Source organism: Mytilus edulis, chromosome 3 (assembly GCF_963676685.1).
Source record: "Mytilus edulis chromosome 3, xbMytEdul2.2, whole genome shotgun sequence".
In the NCBI taxonomy this organism is placed as follows: domain Eukaryota; kingdom Metazoa; phylum Mollusca; class Bivalvia; order Mytilida; family Mytilidae; genus Mytilus; species Mytilus edulis.
In genome coordinates this window covers 69,720,984-69,741,218 of record NC_092346.1, presented here as the reverse complement: position 1 = coordinate 69,741,218, position 20,235 = coordinate 69,720,984, and the positions used below count along the sequence as shown (strand labels likewise).

The 20,235-nt window shown below is 31.1% G+C and overlaps 1 protein-coding gene across 3 annotated transcripts in view; it reads right to left on the bottom strand.

Moving 5' to 3' along the window:
• LOC139517278 (sodium channel protein para-like) overlaps positions 1–20,235 on the bottom strand; it is a 111,012-nt gene that overhangs the window by 66,529 nt on the left and 24,248 nt on the right. For all 3 annotated transcript variants that reach the window (XM_071308175.1, XM_071308177.1, XM_071308176.1), the window contains exon 2: positions 17,623–17,697. The gene's annotated coding sequence lies outside the window, so the exon portion shown is untranslated. The remainder of the gene's footprint in view (positions 1–17,622; positions 17,698–20,235) is intronic.

Here is a 20,235-nt window from a genome sequence, read left to right as displayed (position 1 = left end):
CGAATCGTACAAGTTGAGATAAAACATATTTAGTATAACCTTATTTCCGTTCATGCCCTATCATATTGTAAAATATGTGATAGTTATCATTTAAAATACTGATACATGTAACATTCATGCTATAGGTTAGTGGTGAAAGTTTCCTAGAAATTTGAAAGCGTGAGACAGTTCAAAAAATTACTTGAAATAATTTGTATTTATTCACAAAATAATTCATAAGAAAAGAATATTAATGCAAAAGGGAAACACCGGATCTCTTTATTTTATAATAAATGTCAAATTATAATGAGTTTAATCTCTCGTAATCGAATCACTTCTCCGTAGTATTGACGTACATGTAGCATGCCTTCCTCACGAGCAGAAGGTGATATTTGATCCCTTGTCAGGTTAAACGAACGAATTTAAGATTTGAAACAATATAAGGTGTCTTAGCATGGTAACTTGTCGTCATGTGGGTAGAAACCATGTTGGCTTTCCGTTTTGAATTTCCTCGGAGTTCAGTATTTTTGTGATTTTACTTTTTACCAAATATTAATATGCCATGACGTCATGATACTCTAGCTGTATAAGGTTTTTTTTTATTCAAAATTTGCAACATCAGTCTTGATCTTTCAAAAGTATTTGATCATCAGTAACTCGATTGCTGTAACAGAGGAAAGAGTGATCTGTTGTCAAACGGTTTCTCGAACATCATTTTTAAACAGATAAGGCTGTAAAAACATGCTGTTTCTTAGAATGTTCGCATGTGTAGAAACAGCCTTGTAGTTGGTTTTCCTCCTTTTTTACTTTAAATTCACATTTGTCAACATGATTCCTTTGTCAGTGTAATGCAGTACATGATAATAGAAAGAACAATAATTGTAGACATTACCCCAGACCAAGCATAACAACAACAACCTCCCTCGACAAAAATAGACGTCTGATATGATTAGAACATTTGAAATGTAGAGGAAATTGAAAATGTGAAGTAAACTTGTATTCTTCATTTTGGAAGTAAAAATATTATTTGTTTGTAATAGCTTAAATATATTTGATAAAAATAAATATACAAATATTCAAATTTTTGTTCATCTTTTTATAGAAGTAAAAAAACTTGTTTTCGCTTGATTTAATAAAAATTATGTAGACTAGAAAAACCCCATTAAATCTTAACAATAAACTAATGACACTAAACATTTTAACGAGTCGCATTTATTGGTGTAATAAACAAGGATATTTCTTACGATTTCCCTACGGCACATATGTCATCTTGTTAAGCATTAGTATGGTCGTGGCTGCTGCTTGATAAATACATGGAAAAAACAAAAATCTAATATGCTTATCTTGGAGACAATCACCACTTAAGAGTCGACTAAGTTAAAATAAAGCCCATTAAACATTTGCATTGATAAATGGGTAGTTCAGCAATAGGACTTTATGGATCACGGATGTCACAGCATTAGACAAACAATTAACTGTGAAGTATAGACATAACTACGAAAGACTATTCTACTCAGAACGGAAATCGTTGAAATAATCATAGTTTATCGTGTTCGACTATCCTCAATGGTATGGCATTACTTGGTTAAAAATATACATCATCCTCCCAGTATGACAATCATGTGGTGAATCCCCCTCCCCCCCCCCAAAAAAAAAGAAGAAGACAAAATTGATATAAATTATGGTTATTTTGGTCACCAATTTATTAAACATGATTTTGTTTCTGTCAACCCTTAAAGTAACTCAAATTTTTGGCAACCCAACTCGTAAAGTTATATATAGCTAACTCAAGTTTTTGTCAACCCTTAAACGTAACTTAAGTTTTTGTCAACCCTTAAACGTAACTCAAGCTTTTTGTCAACCCTTAAACGTAACTCAAGCTTTTTGTCAACCCTTAAACGTAACCCAAGCTTTAAGTTAACCCTTAAACGTAACCCAAGCTTTAAGTCAACCCTTAAACGTAACCCAAGCTTTTTGTCAACCCTTAAACGTAACTCAAGCTTTTTGTTAACCTTTAAACGTATTTTCTGTCAACCCTTAAACGTAACTCAAATATCATGCGCTCAATCGTGATCCATCAGCGTATCTAATGTGCTAATTGAATATCATCACATTAATAGTACACTTGTATCCGTCCAAATACTACAGAAACATGATATATTATTAATCTGTCAGAACATAGATTGAGTTATGAAAATTCCATGAACGAATGTATAGGATAAATTAATAACACATTTCCCACAATTAGTATCCAATTATCACACAATTAAGGATGATTTATCTGCATGTGTGTCATACATACTCTTATCAATGAGAACACATGGCACTCCTGTACTGAAGAACATCTATATTTGAAAACATATGTGCTCCTATACACGAGATCTTAACGTAAGATTGAAAAGTGGTTGACAGATAATAATCGAAATGATATTTCCAATGCTTTATCTCGTATTGTCCGCTGTTAAAATTTAGTGATGATCGGTTAAAAATTTAACTATGGCATTTGTAAATGTTAAGGGGGTTCGCGGGTCTAAATCATTTATATAGGATTTCTCTATTATTTTCTATAAATGAACTTTATCTTATAGTTAATAGAAAAATAAAATAAAAAAGTGGGGTCACCGTTCATTTGCGCTCACAATTTGCCTTCGAAAGAAGCATACATTTTTGTAAAGGTGAGTTTTTTCTGTTGAAGTAATAGGAGAAATAAATTTAATATCGAAAAAAAAAAGAAATTTATTACAGAAATCGCTCAAATTTTACAATAATTTAGTTTAAGTACAGCTTATATGGAAATTATATTAAAAAATATAGGTCACCGATGAGTTAAAAAAGATATTTCAATTTTAAAGCCAAAAAATGGCATTTTTCCACCAAAGGGAGATAATTTGGAACTTTTTCAATGATATATACATTTTAAAAGTCATCTGGGGCCAACACGAATTGTTTGTTTTGAATGATTTTTGTACCATATGATAAGTAACAACTACAAATGGTAACAAATAAAATTTGAAATGAAAAACAAATGTTTATTTTTTTTCTGAAATTTTTATACCCTCGAGCCTCCTTAACAATAACACATGTTCTTTATTTATTGTTATTATATAGTGGTTCATTGAATTTTTCATGAACAAAACCACATTAAACATCAGGAATTTGTATCTATTCAGATTTTACATTGTAGTAATTGTTTTTAGTAATCTGTTATAACGAAATCCCAAACTGTTAATTTACCAGATACCAGATACATATTTGTATAAATGTAAGTTTATTAAAATCAATAAAATCAATATTCAATCATGGACATAGCGAAAAAGTTGGTAAAAATTAACACACCTTAAGAAGGTATCAACGGAACATCATGTTAGAAAAAAGGAAAGTTAACCATAGGGAACAAACATCTGCATGTTTTGTCGTAATAGTAACTTGTATTCAAGTTGTATTCATATTTTATTAATTTATTAGGAGCGGACTTAGATGTAATGCCTACGCATATTAAAACGTTTCAGTATTCAAATGTATGAGTTTCAAAAGTACTAAACACGTCATGCCACTTAAAATCGTTTGGAACACTGGTGTAAACGTGTGAAACTTTAAAAAGCTATAAAACATGCAAGTACTTACACTGTGTTTTTAACACCAGACTAATCGCATAAAATAACAAAAACCGAGCATGGTTGAATCAGATAATTTGGAATAATTTAATTATTTCATATTTCATTTGATCGTGTCTTTCATAATCCCGAATTAATCCGAAATCAATTTTTGAATCAACTGTTTCTTGAAGTCAAATAAGTGTCATAATATGTCAACACTGGTCATTACTGGAACGGTAATTTGCTTACAAAATCATTAAATCGTCTCACTGAAGAACTCCACAAATGTATTCGATAATCCATTATCATTAATATAATATTGGATTGGTATGTCTGCTGATGCTCTCTTGTGCAACCACTGTTTCTAATTAGTATGTGCAGGTTGCCTCTTGTGACTTACTAAACTTAATAGGAAAAATCCAGTAAAATGGATTTTAGAAAATAATAGACAGATAGTCCAATAAGATAAACACAAAATGTCATCTTATTGTATTTAGAGTTGTAATATTAATTTATCTAGTAATACGTAACTATGTATTCACTTAGTTGGGACATCACGTGGAATTGTCGTTATATGCATGTTGGGATATAAAACCAAAACGAGTGGTTGTTATACTATATAAGGACACTACAGCACTTAAATCGATAACTAGAAGTCTTCTAAAGTGCACATTCTTGCAGCTAGTAAGTAAACATTGAAACGAATCAATAAAAAGATGTAGAAAAATCGGAATGTTCAACTTGCAATTTTTACCTGAAATATTGAAAACCTGTACATGTAAGCGACGACGTAAGAATTTAGTAAAATTTTGCAACTATATACATGGAATTAGCGAAGGTTGTCGACACTGTCGTCATTTACAGTTTCTTTTTTATGCGAGGTGGGAGAAGGAAGGGAAGATGAGAGTGTGGGGGCATTTCTGTCAGCGCAAACGAGTTTAAATCTCAAAAGCAAAACTTACGACTTAATTGAATAAAATGGTTTGAATACCTGGCATGATTATGTTCCGGACCATATGAGTATTTGGACCATACGCGTATGGTCATGACCATATGCGTATACTCATATGGTCCGAACATACGCGTATGGTCCGACCGTACGCGTATGGTCGGACCATATGAGTATAATACTCGTTTGGTTATTAACGGGCCGGACCATATGAGTATTTGGACCATATAGGTATATTTATTTTTCCAAATTACATTATAAACGTTTCAATAATTCAAGAACTTTATCTAAAAAAAACAGTGATGGTTTAAAACATGACAATTTTTTAATTTTATAATAAAAAAAACTACGTAAAAATTTAATATTGATGCCATAGTTAGTTTTCATCGCTAGTTACATTAGTGCATGTAGGCTTGGATGACATTCACTTCCACACGGTATCATAGCTTTTTTGCATTTCCAAGTTTTGTGCACGATCTTTTTCATTTACACATTTTGTTTGCGAGTGAAAAACAAGCCTTTTTTGCAGCTGCGTACAGTGATACCGAGGTCTTTGGCAATTCTGATGTCTACAGTGTTTTTAAGAAGCTCTAGATCTCAAATATCGTAAAATGGTTGACTGTAATACACCATCTTCACAACACAACTTAAATAAACTAATAGTATGCTACTTTCCAGTGACTTCTTATGTAACAGTTCATTAAGAAATTTTTGGAATTTAATTTTTTAGTCGACATATTGCCATTTACTCGTAATAACAAATCGGTTATGACCATCGGTAATGACCATCGGTATAAAATGTGTTTACTTTAAATTTGACAATTAAGTAAAATTAACAATGTGAAACTTCTTATTTTTATTTAGCTTATCTTTTTATTATAATATAACGATAAAATTACCTATATGATAGCGTCTTTTGAATGAACGGTCATACCATATGAAGAGTTTAGAAGTATTAAAAGTAAACTGTAACAGAGTGTTAATTACCCCGACCATATGAGTATATACCCCATATGGTCATGACCATACGCGTATGGTCCAAATACTCATATGGTCCGGAACAATTACATATATGTCTAAAACTGTAACGAGTTATTAGATTTATAATACTTTGAGATGACCAAAATATGACCCCATTATACCATTTACATTTAAGAGCTAGGAATACTTGCAAAGGATAAAATTCGTTCGTCCTTCCTTTACTCACTCTGTGAACTTGTGCATCTAATATTTCAATTTTGTTCATCCCAATGATTTTTGATTAAATTTGTCATGACATATAATTTGTTGTATTGCAAACTACATTAAACTTTGTTCCCCCTTTTTATCGGATATTTTTTCTAGGGTTTGCTTTAGCAAATCATGCATGATTTTTTTGTTGTTGCTTTACTGTTGGGGAAACAATTGTATCAGTAACTTCCCTTAAACTTCGTGTTAAAATATATATATTATTTTCTGTACAATATAAAAAAGAAGATGTGGTATGATTGCCAATGAGACAACTATCCACAAAAGACCAAAATGAAATGTTATTATGCAACTCTAATTACATGCTTTGTTTGGGAATTTCTCTAAATATGTCATTGACTTTGCCATTGTTTTATTTGGCTTCAGGTTAGTATCATTTGTGTAATTTGGAGGTAGGCTATCTTTTGGGTGCTTTGCTCGCTTATCTTCTAGTTTCATTTGCAATCATAACACATCTCTGTATTTTTATATTATTGTTATTTGTACAAATGCGAGAAGTAATAAATAATATAGCTAAACCAAAACATTATCTCATTAATATAATGCACTGAACAGATGAAAAAATATACATCACCAGACTTTGTAATGATATATACTGCTGTCAAATTTGTACCAATCATTTACGAATACAGGGAGATTTGGGGTTCTTTAGTAGCAATGTAACTTACACTAAGAAATAAAGTTTTCTGGTAAATTTTCAAAAGATACTAGTAGCCAAATAAATATGTAGCCACATAGAGATCAGTGGAGAAAGAACAGTTTTTTTCCTAAACATTTTCAAACTTATTATGAAAAAGAACACTATCCTTTTTATATCAAACTCAAAGGCAGTTAAGTGGAATCAAACATCTATATCCAGTCCCTGTATATACAGTTTAGTGGAATCAAACATCTATATCCAGTCCCTGTATATACAGTTTAGTGGAATCAAACATCTATATCCAGTCCCTGTATATACAGTTTAGTGGAATCAGACATCTATATCCAGTCCCTGTATATACAGTTTAGTGGAATCAGACATCTATATCCAGTCCCTGTATATACAGTTTAGTGGAATCAAACATCTATATCCAGTCCCTGTATATACAGTTTAGTGGAATCAAACATCTATATCCAGTCCCTGTATATACAGTTTAGTGGAATCAGACATCTATATCCAGTCCCTGTATATACAGTTTAGTGGAATCAAACATCTATATCCAGTCCCTGTATATACAGTTTAGTGGAATCAAACATCTATATCCAGTCCCTGTATATACAGTTTAGTGGAATCAAACATCTATATCCAGTCCCTGTATATACAGTTTAGTGGAATCAAACATCTATATCCAGTCCCTGTATATACAGTTTAGTGGAATCAAACATCTATATCCAGTCCCTGTATATACAGTTTAGTGGAATCAGACATCTATATCCAGTCCCTGTATATACAGTTTAGTGGAATCAAACATCTATATCCAGTCCCTGTATATACAGTTTAGTGGAATCAAACATCTATATCCAGTCCCTGTATATACAGTTTAGTGGAATCAAACATCTATATCCAGTCCCTGTATATACAGTTTAGTGGAATCAAACATCTATATCCAGTCCCTGTATATACAGTTTAGTGGAATCAGACATCTATATCCAGTCCCTGTATATACAGTTTAGTGGAATCAAACATCTATATCCAGTCCCTGTATATACAGTTTAGTGGAATCAGACATCTATATCCAGTCCCTGTATATACAGTTTAGTGGAATCAGACATCTATATCCAGTCCCTGTATATACAGTTTAGTGGAATCAAACATCTATATCCAGTCCCTGTATATACAGTTTAGTGGAATCAGACATCTATATCCAGTCCCTGTATATACAGTTTAGTGGAATTAAACATCTATATCCAGTCCCTGTATATATTTTTTAATCTAGTGGAAGCTGTGATCAATTTATTATACCGTAATAAGTTGTATTCACTAATAAACTAGTTGATTTTTTTTTTTATCCGAAACGTTACTGCACAATTACTCCATTTAATTGAGTCGTCACTTTCAGGGGAATTAAGATAAAATAAAGAAATGGGATATAAGTGCAAATTAAACAACTGTTCAAAATAGCGGATAAATTTAAGCAATTATAAATCTCATACGATAGCTAGACAGAACCAATATTTACGGACCGCTATAAAAGGGCCCGACATGACAAAATGTGAAACAATTTAAAAGATTTAGTACCAGAAACAGCTATAAATTTATGTTACAAATGCTAGCTTAATTTAACGGTGCCTTAGAGTTTAATGTGTAATGTGAAAATATCCTGTATCAAGTCAGTCTCATACAAATAATGAAAGCAGTCGGGAGGAAGAGAAGCGCCATGAATCCCTAGAGATATGTTAACTGTCTATTGCAAAACACATGCAAACATTGTTGACATCTCGAGGTCTTTTGGTGTATGTGTCTTTGGGTTTATATATGTTACAGTGAATATGTATAATCAGGGATTATGTAGAATCCCTAAAATTTTCAGGGATTATGTATAATCACTGGTTAGTTTAGGGATTATATATAATCACTAAAATTTTCAGGGATTATGTATAATCACTAGAAAAACGTCAGGGATTATACAGAATAACTGAAATGATATTAAAAAATATATAACATATTGAAATATATTAAAAGTTAACCGTAATATATCAAAATATTAACATTAATATGTTAAAAAACGTTAGGCATAATATATTAATATGATAGACACAAAAATATTGAAATGTTAAACACAATATAATTAAATGATAAGCACATTATAATTAAATGATAAGCAAAATATATATAAAATAATTGATTTTTTATTTTTAATACTGACTTTATCAGTAATAATATCAAGCGAGCCCTTTTTGATACTGACTTTATCAGTATTAATAATATCAAGCGAGCCCACAAGGGCGGGTTAGAGAAGTCAGTATGAAAATATTAAAAGGCATAATGATTATTTTTTTATCGGATTGTTTTAGCAATTGTTTTTAGGTTGAGAATATAAAAAAATGAAATTGTCATTAAAACTATTTTTATGTGTACAATCGTTTTGATAAATTTTCGTCGATTGTATGAATGAAGTCAAATGTTAGGCACAATATTTTAAAATAAAAATAAACATTTTATTTATAAACTAAATTTGGATGGCATCGACTATTACACATTTGTCCTGCTTTTCTACAGGCATATCTATCAAATTCACATCTGTTTTTACCACAATATCAACATTAAAAAAAAACCTTGTCCTACATATCGAATCAGATTTTACGGCACGTCTCAGAGAAATAGAGTTTTCAGCAAAAACATCTGAAGGTACCAATGAAGGGAAATCAGCAACCTCAAACTGATTTCTTGTATTAAAGATCCGGGCAGGATTCCAAGCTATTTGACAAGGCGATATCCTTCATCATTCTTTTCGTGAATAATGACCATTCGTTTTTTTGGGATCTCCCGTTCCTGGAACCACTAGTGGAATTGGTATGAGATATGCATATGTTGCATTTTGTTTTTCCTCTGCAATTTGCATTAACTTTTGAGCATATGTTTTCCTCAACCCAAGCAACATCTGTGCCTATGCCGAGCTTATTTGTTAGTGACATAATGAGGTTCAACACTTGAATAAAATATAAAGAGAAAAACTCATCACTTAAGATTCACATCGTAGATCAGGAATAAAAAATGTTTACTTAAACTTTCAAGGAATAAGAAAAAAAAATGATGATTTGTCTATGTCAATTTGTTTCATCATCTTTGGAGTTTTTAATTATTGATAATCCCTGAAATCATATTAGGGAATTTGTAAAATAATAATTAAAATTATCAGTGATTATATAAAATCACTGGTCATTTTTAGGGAATCTATATAATCACTAATGATTTTAGTGATTCTACATAATCCCTGAAAAATCAGGGATTCTACATAATCCCTGATTATACAAATTCTCTGTAACATATACACAGATAACTTTAATTCTTAGTTTACTTTAAAAAAAGATACATTTGTACACAATCTATTATTTTTTTAAAGGTTTAAAACGAATTTGAGCGTCTTGTTATATCAATCATGTGCAATTGGAATCTGCATTAGATCGAGTTTTGGTAAAAGCCGTATAGCTGTAACGAGATCTAATTTCAGAGCACTTCAAAAGTAATAAATGATATGGAATTATTAATGGAACTAAATCCACCTTTTAGTTCCTTGAACTTTAAAATATATATGAAATTGTACCCTTCTCAAGACATTAGACTGATAGATATATTATATATTTTGTGATAAGAATGATATTTGTCTGCAATCAATTTTGCTGTTATCCTTAGATGCAAGACAGCTGAATGCTGGAAGCAAGTAATCGACCAAAAAAAATCAAAATAATATATAAAAGTACTGATATCTAACTAAATGTCATGTGAGAATCTGCAATACTATTTTGTTTTCGAATTTATGGAGCAAAACGAATAAAATTATCATATACATTTTCCCTTTACATGTTATTATAAATTTTTCAGAGGATTGCCAAGAACATCCGGACCAAACCAAATGTCGTCTACTAGTATATGATAGGTAATTCAGAATGCTCGAAGTACGATGAACAATAGAATAAAATGCGTGTATCATTCAATTATTATAAAAAATGTTCGTATAATTGCACACCTTACAATTGGTAGTTTAGTTTGTATTCATCTCACGGCCATGTCGGATCAAATTGGGCATTCATATTAACAACCTTTTTATCCTGCAAGAAATCGAAATACATCCAATATATATTCTTAGGGCAACAAATGTTTACTTCTTAATGACACTTGACTGAGTACTGTTAGCTATAGACCAGTGTCAATATTTTGGTAACGTTTTGAAATGTTATTTGAAGTCGAAACATTAACTTAAACGATAACACGATATCCCAGGATGCGAGAAACATTTCACAAATATCCAGCAAACGCTGACTAATTTTTTTAGTGAAAATAACTAACAATCAATGGAAAGGCTTCATAGACTATTAAGGTGGTACCTAACACTACAGGGAGATAACTCTGTAAAGTCAACTAAACGTTTCAATTACGTTGTGTTATAAAAGGAATATTAAGCTTCTCAATGATCAAAATTGGTGGTTGTCAAATTGCTATATAACCAGTGTAATTTTTCTGACAAAACGGTTGGTTCAAAATTTAATTTTTATTATAGTATGAAATTCAAAACAGTGTAGCTGTGGCCATTGATTGACCCATCAAAATCATCCATTGACTTGGACAATTTACGTGAACTTTTGTCTGTAACAACCACTGTTCATGACGTACCTACGATAGACATTTAAACTGTGGGGTCAACAAAGGTTTCTTAACGCCTTTTATTATAAAATAATTCGAAAAATTAATCAGGAATAACCTTTGTGTTTTGATTTATATAATTGATATAAATCAAAATATCGTGTTATTTCTGATTAATTTTTCGAATTACTTTATTTAGGTGTTGAGAACCTTTGGTGACCCCATAGTTTGAGTGTCTTTAAAAAGTACATAGGGAGCATTGGTCGTTACATACACACGTTCACCTAAATTGTCCCAGTCAATGAATGATTTTAATGTGTCAATCAATGGCCACAGCTACACTGTTTTGAATTTCATACTATTTTTGTTCAAGTGTCAAAGTAAATACTTTGACAAAATTTTATGAAAATTAAACGAGCTAAATTAATTTTAGTGAAAGTGTTGGGTACCACCTTAAACAAAACAAATGAAAGGCAATTATAGAACAATAACTATAATAAAACAATTCATACCAATCGATCGAAATTCCATTCAAACTGATTCACTCATTCTTTGAATATTCCAAAATTTGTAAAAATCCAGATAACTACCATACAACATTAAATTTTGATAAAATGTGGCATTCTTCATCATGCATAGTTATTTTATCTACCTGTTACAATTGTAAATGTGTCAATCAATTACGGTGATCTTGTCAGTCACAGGGACTAGACAAAGGAAAGGTATAGCTATCTGTGTTGCAGAAGTTACAATTGCTTATTTAAATGTGTGGCAACTGTTTTACATAAACTGTATATGTAAATGAATTAGTATTGCCTCTTTTCGATAATGGAGCATCTGTTTGCATTTACAGTTTTTTTCATTTCAATTGTTTTTAGGACTACAGTTTGAGGTACATTTTTGGAAAGCTAATTTATTACACTTTTTTGTTCGTACTCCATCTTTTACTATATATTTTAATTCTGAATTATTTGTTACATTTATACTAAATTGACAAAATATCTGATTTGGAGGACTTTGCATGTGAAGTATTTAACGGATGTGCATTTTTGTAAAAATAAGTAGGATGTCATGTTATGTTTTCCCTTCCAGCTGAATTTGAAATGCAAAACATTATTTGAATGTTGATCCTATCAAATTCGTCTCATTACCACATATTCATTGTAAACATTATTGTTAAATGTTTGACTTTGCGAAATATAATATTATCGCAACATCCATCAAAGGTCGTCCGACTTCATCAATCAACCAACAGGACATAAAGATTTTACGAGTCGAAAAAGAATGGGTGAGACGATCGAAAAAGAATGGGTGAGACGAGCGAAAAAAAATGGGTGAGACGATCGAAAAACCGAAAAATGACGAAAAGACACACTTAAATTTGTTTTTATTAAGATAACGAAAGACTTAGCAACACGAACCTTTTAAAGAAGCTAAATAAATCATTACTGGAAATGCAGTTTGAAAAATAATTTAAATGAAAGGAGAATTTCTCAAATACTTGAGTTTCATAGATTTACATTAACGTAACATTGCTTTTCATGTATTTTTAACAGACCCATCTGGAGTCAATCAAAATCATGTCTACAATATATTTATTATTAATTGGAAACATTGTTGTGAGTCAGTAACTCATTTAAAATTCATTGCTAATTGTCTCCGACTTTAGTTTAAGTGCAGACTATCACCTTAATTGTAAAGCAGGTTTAACACGTAGGAAATACATTTCAAAAGCTGTTGATCTGGACCATGTCTTGTCAGGTTGGTCTTTAGATGCATTCATTTTATCGAAAGAGTCATGTACTATTTTCTTTTTTGTGATCTGTAATTCTTTTTTTCACGCTTCATTTATAATTTTATATCAGAAACTGTAAGTGGTTTTAACTCTGCTATAGGTAACACAATTCTAACAGGTACATTTAAGCATTCATTTTTGAGCACCGCAAAAAAATATATACACATTGTGTAAATTTTGTAATTCTTTACAGCAAGATTAATTTGAAGCAAAAGCTTCGCAAATCACACTACTGGGACTATGTCACGATCGAACACAAACTATTCAACACCAAACATTTTTAATAGTTACAAAAGACCATAAATGATTTAAATGTATGTATTGTCTTTATTATGTTCAAACTAAATACATGTATCTGATATGAGAATTACCTTCCCCTAAAACAGAACTGTTTATAACTATATATATATGTAATGTTTATAAAAAAAAAAAGATTGGTATATATTGTTTATACGTTTATTGTTATATTAAAGAGCAAGTATAAGGAACCGTTCATCGAGCAGGTCAAACCGCAACCGGCACAGAACATTAAAACTTAATGTATAACTAATAAAGAAAAGTACCACACATCTTTATAAGTAAACGATTTTGGCATTACATATAGATTATAATGTTTAATTGGACCGGAAATCCCAATGACAACTTTCCCGCCTTTTTGCGTCGCGCTTGTTGGCATGTTTCTCGAAACTCTAAATGATTGAGAATGTGTCTGTTCGAAATGCAAATAAGATATGGTAGCGTCTACAAGACATCATTTGTCAAATCGATCTGTGGCAATATGATGAGAAGTTTGCATGATAGAAACACTTACCAAGTTCTCACGACTGGCTCAATATTCTTCCAAAATAATATAATGCAGTGGCGTAGCTAGGTCATTTTCAAGTGTACGCCCGAACCTCGGTCAGGGCCTAAAGGCCCTACTGGATCCAAGCCAAGTGAACCATCTGGTAGTAGATGAGCGGATGCTAAGCCTCCGGAAGTTTTAAAGTTATCGAGAATGACATACCATTCATGTCATTGAAAACTCATATCAATAACAACATTATTTAGATTCAAAATGGTTATTTGTTTATGTTTAATCTATTCATTGTTTATTTAGAATCATAAATGAACATGAAATGATTAGTTTTTCAGTTGAGTTGTTCAGGTGCAATATTAAAATGTGTAAATAGAACCCTGGTTCACGCCTGAAATTTCTCCCCGCGAAAAGTTTATTCATTTATCAGTCCATTACAGGATTTAAACAATTTCTGCACAAGTTTCATGACAAAATATGGAGGTTTATAAATTTATCGTGTAAATTAACTCGACATCATAGATACCAGGCACAGGCACTCGTCTCAGAAAAAATCCTTTATACTTTAGTTTATATAAAGGTATAAAGGTAAAAAAATCTGAGAAGAGTGTCTGTGATACCTGGATGGAATTTTTTTCTTGCGCTATACACGTTTTCCTCCAAGAAAGTTTCATTAACTTTGACAACGGTTTCACAAATAATTTATATGTACCAAATTTTAACCTCAGAATGTAAATACTTCAAGAAATTCCTTTGATTAATCCAGAAATTACGGGAAAATTCATCATATATAATTTCGTCATGATGCGCTGGATACTCTTTTGACCATAAACAGTTTTTGACCAGCTATCGTAAAATCATACCACATACTGAACCTACATCTACACAGTTACAATTAAAAAAACATGCAAACAACATTTCGAATCTAAGTACATGAGGAATTGCTTTAAAAAAGGAAAGCGAGTGTAGAAATCACGGTAGATTTAGACTTTGACAGAAAATGAACAAATATATAAATATGACACCAATTTTGTCATTTTTATTCGAAATTACAAGCAATTGAAGAAAGACTTAGAAGGTTGATGTATTGTTAATCATTCTTTTAACAATATCTAGATGAAAATATTTTGTTTTACCAAATCCAAGTGTACGCCCGGGCGTTTTGACGTAAACGTAGCTACGCGCATGTAATGGTTTAATATACATGAATATATATTGTCACTAGATGTCTTAATAGATTAAAGATGTACTTATTCTAAGTCTGTGCAATAAAATATACAATGCGTATGCTAATCATTAAGTACATGGCATGTAAAAGTATACATACTGCACAATGGCAGAGGTTATATGACAGACTACTTATCCGAAGAATGCATTTAAAAATTTGTCAAATGTGTCAATTAACTAAAAAGGATAAAGGATGTTGTTATTCTTTTTCGAAATAAAGGCAAAGGTTATCGGAATTCAATTTCAAAATGTATTGAAAGAACGATATATTAAGTAAGTTTTGGGCAATTATCATCGTGCGAAGTTTCATGCAATATGCAGAGTTCAAATCCAAACGTGCTTCGACCTAAACATGACATTACAGTCGATTACTTTGACCACCTATGTATTTAATATAATACATGCGGTTTCTGCTACAAACGAGGATATTTTAAACTTAAGATTTCATAATTATAAATTAATAAAATTAATAAAATACGTTTATTGTCTGGTCTAGAATTTTAATGTATAATCATGTGTTGTTTTCCTTTTGTTGGTCTTGTGAGAAAAAAATATACTGCTTATATACATGTATATATGTAATTACAAGTTCTGTGCGGTTTCAAAAGACATGTTCCTGTTCGATTGCACATTTGTATATAAAAACAAATTTCAGACTATATCGTTACTTTGTACCATCTCCTGCAGGTACTGCATGTGAAATCTGATAAAACAAGCAATCAGCTGTTTCGAAAAAAGTATAATGTATCCAAACGAAACGTGACATTGACATGAGGTCTCGAGAATTTGAACTTTACTTTACATTCTACTACACAGTACAAATACGGACAATTATGAATTCGATAAGCTTACAGCACGATCCCATTTCTTTAAGTCAAAACAAGCATGCTTTTTGAACTGTATAATTGGAAGAAAGATTTATACTAACATGACACTGTTTGCAATGGAAATGAAGACTGATGCATATACTTGATAAGACCATAGAAATGGAAAAATTATACGATCATGAAAGTACTATATAATACTTCCATGATAAGACCAACGACACACACAGGTAGCCACCATTCATTTCTACACATTCCATTTAAAATGTGATATTTTATACATTTGTAGATACTAGGCAGATTATCTAAGTACATTTCAGTTCATTTAAGTTCATGGTATCAGCAGGGCGAAAAGGGTACATTTGATCGCTCCAGACATATTAATTGATGGAAAAATCCAAACGTTTATTTATTCAGTTAATAATTCTTTGATAGAAGAGCTAGTACCTCAAACTCAACATTATCATTATTTTTGTAATCATAACGTTGTGTTTCCTATCTTAGTAGTATCATACTCTCTCAAATGTTCAGTTTTCCATTGTATACAGCATCGAATACAAATTATTCCAAATAAAACATAGTAATTTTAAAAAAAAAGTTGTTTCTCCCTGTTTAAGAGAATATTTATGTTTTCAGAAACCTTGAAGTGTGGACAGAAGCGTTCCCTTTCATGAGATTGATGATGAATGACTGTTAAATGTCCAGTGATCACTATTACATACATATTCAGAACAATTCCATGTAAATATGATACAATTATGAACCTTCATTTGTACTAAACCGACACGTGAGTCAGTGTGGTTAGCATGCTATTTCTCAAGTCAATATTGAAATATCTCTACTTTACGTTTTCGACCAAGACGCATATTGTTAGCCTTTTTTTCGTCTCCTATAATTAGCACAGAAACATCAACTACAAATTCCTTCGGAACTCGAACTCGAGAGTACGAGACCAGCAACATGATTTTTACTATGAGTACAATAATATAAAAAAACGTGCATCCGAGGAGATACCTATTACCATCACCATATCAATTTTTCAATTATTATTTATACTTTCATTTAACACACACAGGTTTCAGTCTGATTCGTGATGGTTATATAGTGTGCAATCAACAGTTTTTTTTCTATGACGTCATATTTTGAGGGACCATGCAAAAGTGACCCTTAGTGGTGGACTGATTAATAAAGATACTTGTATAAAACTAGATATCACTGGAATCAGAATGTTCTCTAGTTTATAATGAAATAAAAATAATGTGTACTTTTAATATATTAAAAATATTCCATCCAATGAACATGGGGGGGAAAAGGATTTAATTTGAACATAAAAAAACTTGAAACCAGGTCATATACACACCCATGAAGACATGATCCATGCACATTTTACATAATCAAAACTGTATGAAATTTGTAGGTTTTTACCTGGCCTTTCAAAAAAATCTTGTTTCAGGGTACGGTCTCCTGCTCCGAAAAGAGCTACAGTGGCTGCAAATAAGTTTTCAATTTTCACTGCCAAAAAAACAGGATGTTTACAGTGTTGTCTCCTCTCAAAACATGTAAAGTTAATATAATTTTTTAAATTATTTCAATCATTCAACCTGTTTTAATTGAAAGCTAATTAACTAATTTTTACAATCAAATACAAAAAACATGATACTTTTGCACCAATTGAGTAAATAAACAGGGGTTTCAGTCCTCCATGGTTATTTTTAGTCGGGGAATAACCCCTAGTTTTTTTTTTTTATACGAAACTGTTTATAGCACCCATATTGATCTGATACAAAAAATGTAGGTGTACCACAATCAATACATATCCCAATAGACACCACACGTATACTTTTATTTTGTGTACATGTATTTTTATTTAGTATGAAATAAAAGTAGTTGTAATATAAACAATGAATTATTGATATTTATAGCTTACCTTCTTTCTCTATTGCTCTGCACTAACATTTCGATGAAAAATAATCCAATAACATAATAAATCCCATGGTATAATCTAAAATAAAAAAGAGAAAAGATCTGAAATAATGTCCGTCACATTTCACGAATTTAATTAATTTTAATTTGGAAAACTGTACTTAGTTCATTTTCAGATTTTGACATTAGTAACACGACGAGTGCAACTATTGGAGCAATAACGATTACCTAATGAAGCACAGGAGTTCATATTTGTTTTCTGGGGGTTTGTCGTGTACTGTCATTTCGTGCATCTCTAATGACAAAAACATGTGTATCTTAACCAGATGACAGTCAACTCTGCCAGGCACTGGGATAATTTTATCTGTTTAGTTTTGATGAATCCATTCTTTTTATGCACTCATTTTTCTTTACCGTGACTTAGCTTCCGAAATTTTTATCTTCCCATTTTCATTGATGTTAGTGAACCCCTTTTCTGTAAAACGTTGATACTAATGCAATTTATTCGTAAATGTTCATATATGCCAATTCTTATACCAAAATTGCAATTTAACCTTGAACGCCGAAACTAATTTGATAAATATCATTTAAATGTAGGCTATACAATATTTGTATCGTGACTTCGACTGCAGGTTCAATAAAAAAATAATAAATTGATCAAGTTTGCATAAAGATGCTGCTCCAATATGCATGACGTGTATTCTTCCTTTATTTTATTTTACTGTATTTTGCCATTATAACCTATTTGGTATGCTGCATTAGCAAATATAAAAAAGAAATGTTTTATAGAAAGGTTTATAACGTCTTCCGTTTATCTGAATAATAAAATAACGCTGACCATCGCCTAACATATGATGTACTTTTAACCAAAAAAATCCTAACATTTTCTGTATAGCCGTTAAAATAATAGTAGCAATTCAAAAACACATATAGAATAACTTACATTTTTGCTTATCATTTTTGCATTCCATATATTTATTTAGTTGAAGAAGATTTTTTTCCGGCAAAATTAACGTATTAATCCAGGTAGAAAGAGAGAGACTATAATCAATTAGTAGGGGTATTGATTCATATCTTGCAAAATTAATGAGAAGACTATATAAATAATTTCATTATCTTTTTTGTATAATCGGTATTATCAGGTGACAATAGGTAAACCATTCAATACAGGTAACTTGAAACAAATAACTCTTTGAAGCTAGATTTGCTCCGAATAAGTTGGCCTGACATATTAATGTAAGGTTTTAATTCGACCATTAATGATTTAATATTATTGATAGCATCGCGATAAATGACGTATCCTCAGTTTGTATTGAGAGATACTTGACAACTAGCTCTTTGTGTGTACGGATTCATGTCACAGAATACAACTAAATCGCAAGATCTCCAAAAGCTGTAGACCACACTTAGATATCTGAATTATCAGTAATTGAGTAGATAATGATTGATACAAGCTTATTTATATATTAAGATCATTTATATGTTTAAATCGGCAATTATAATAGTACGATGAACGTGTATCTGCATTGTTGATACATAATTTATTTGGAAACAGGACGAAAAACTTAACTCGCCGAGCTTTTCCCCTGTGTCGAAGCGAGTACAAATTATTTTTTTATTTTGAACAATGTACATATTTAGTTTTAATCCTGCAATTAACAACCTGCACTTCAAGCTTGTTAAATCATGATTGTTGTCTTTAATTTTTCAAAGAAAATAAATACTATGATCAAACGCGGACCGCGGAGAGGACCCAACAATTAACTTTCACACAATCTGAAATATTCACAATTACCGTTTGGTCAATATACTGGCGGAGTAACAGGAGATTTTATATGTACAAGAATTTATCAGTTATTTGTACAATAGTTGTCTAATTACAGGATAAATCCGATTACATACTTGGATGTAAATTATTGACCCGATGACATTATAGTAAATGAAAAAAAAAATGAACTGAAAGAAAACACCCTCACCGACCTATAATTTGAAGAAGACAAACAGGGTGTATCTCTCACCAAGGATTTGTATAGTGAGACTCACTATACAAATCCTTGCTCTCACATTACATTGAGTACCTGATAAACCTTATGTTTTCGCTACAAAACATTTAATGACCCAATTGAAAGTAACAGTGACAACAAAATACTTGATAATATCACTTTTTGACATAAGATCAACATGAAGGAGAAAAAAAATCCTAACCTATTCATTTTTTTCTGCGAACATGGATTTAACATACTGAGGATATAAACCGTGATGTAATATATATGCCTTGTTGCCCATGCAACCTCTATGATGAACATTTAATAAACTTTAATAACAGTATGCTGATTAAAAAAAGTTAAACACACACATTGCAATGTATTTTCCGATCAATATTCCATCTAATGACTGTCTGTAACTATAGAATCGAGCATATGTGATATGATCTAAGCCAACAGTTAATGAAGCATTATTACCTCCATATTAAAACTGAATATCTTTGTCGGTTTATAGGATCGTAAGTGTAAAGATATTGATAATGACATCTCGGAAAGAGACAAAGCAATAATTACCTATTAGCAAAATTGTTTTCTTATACTAATAAATAATATAAATTGTTATCTGCCAAAGG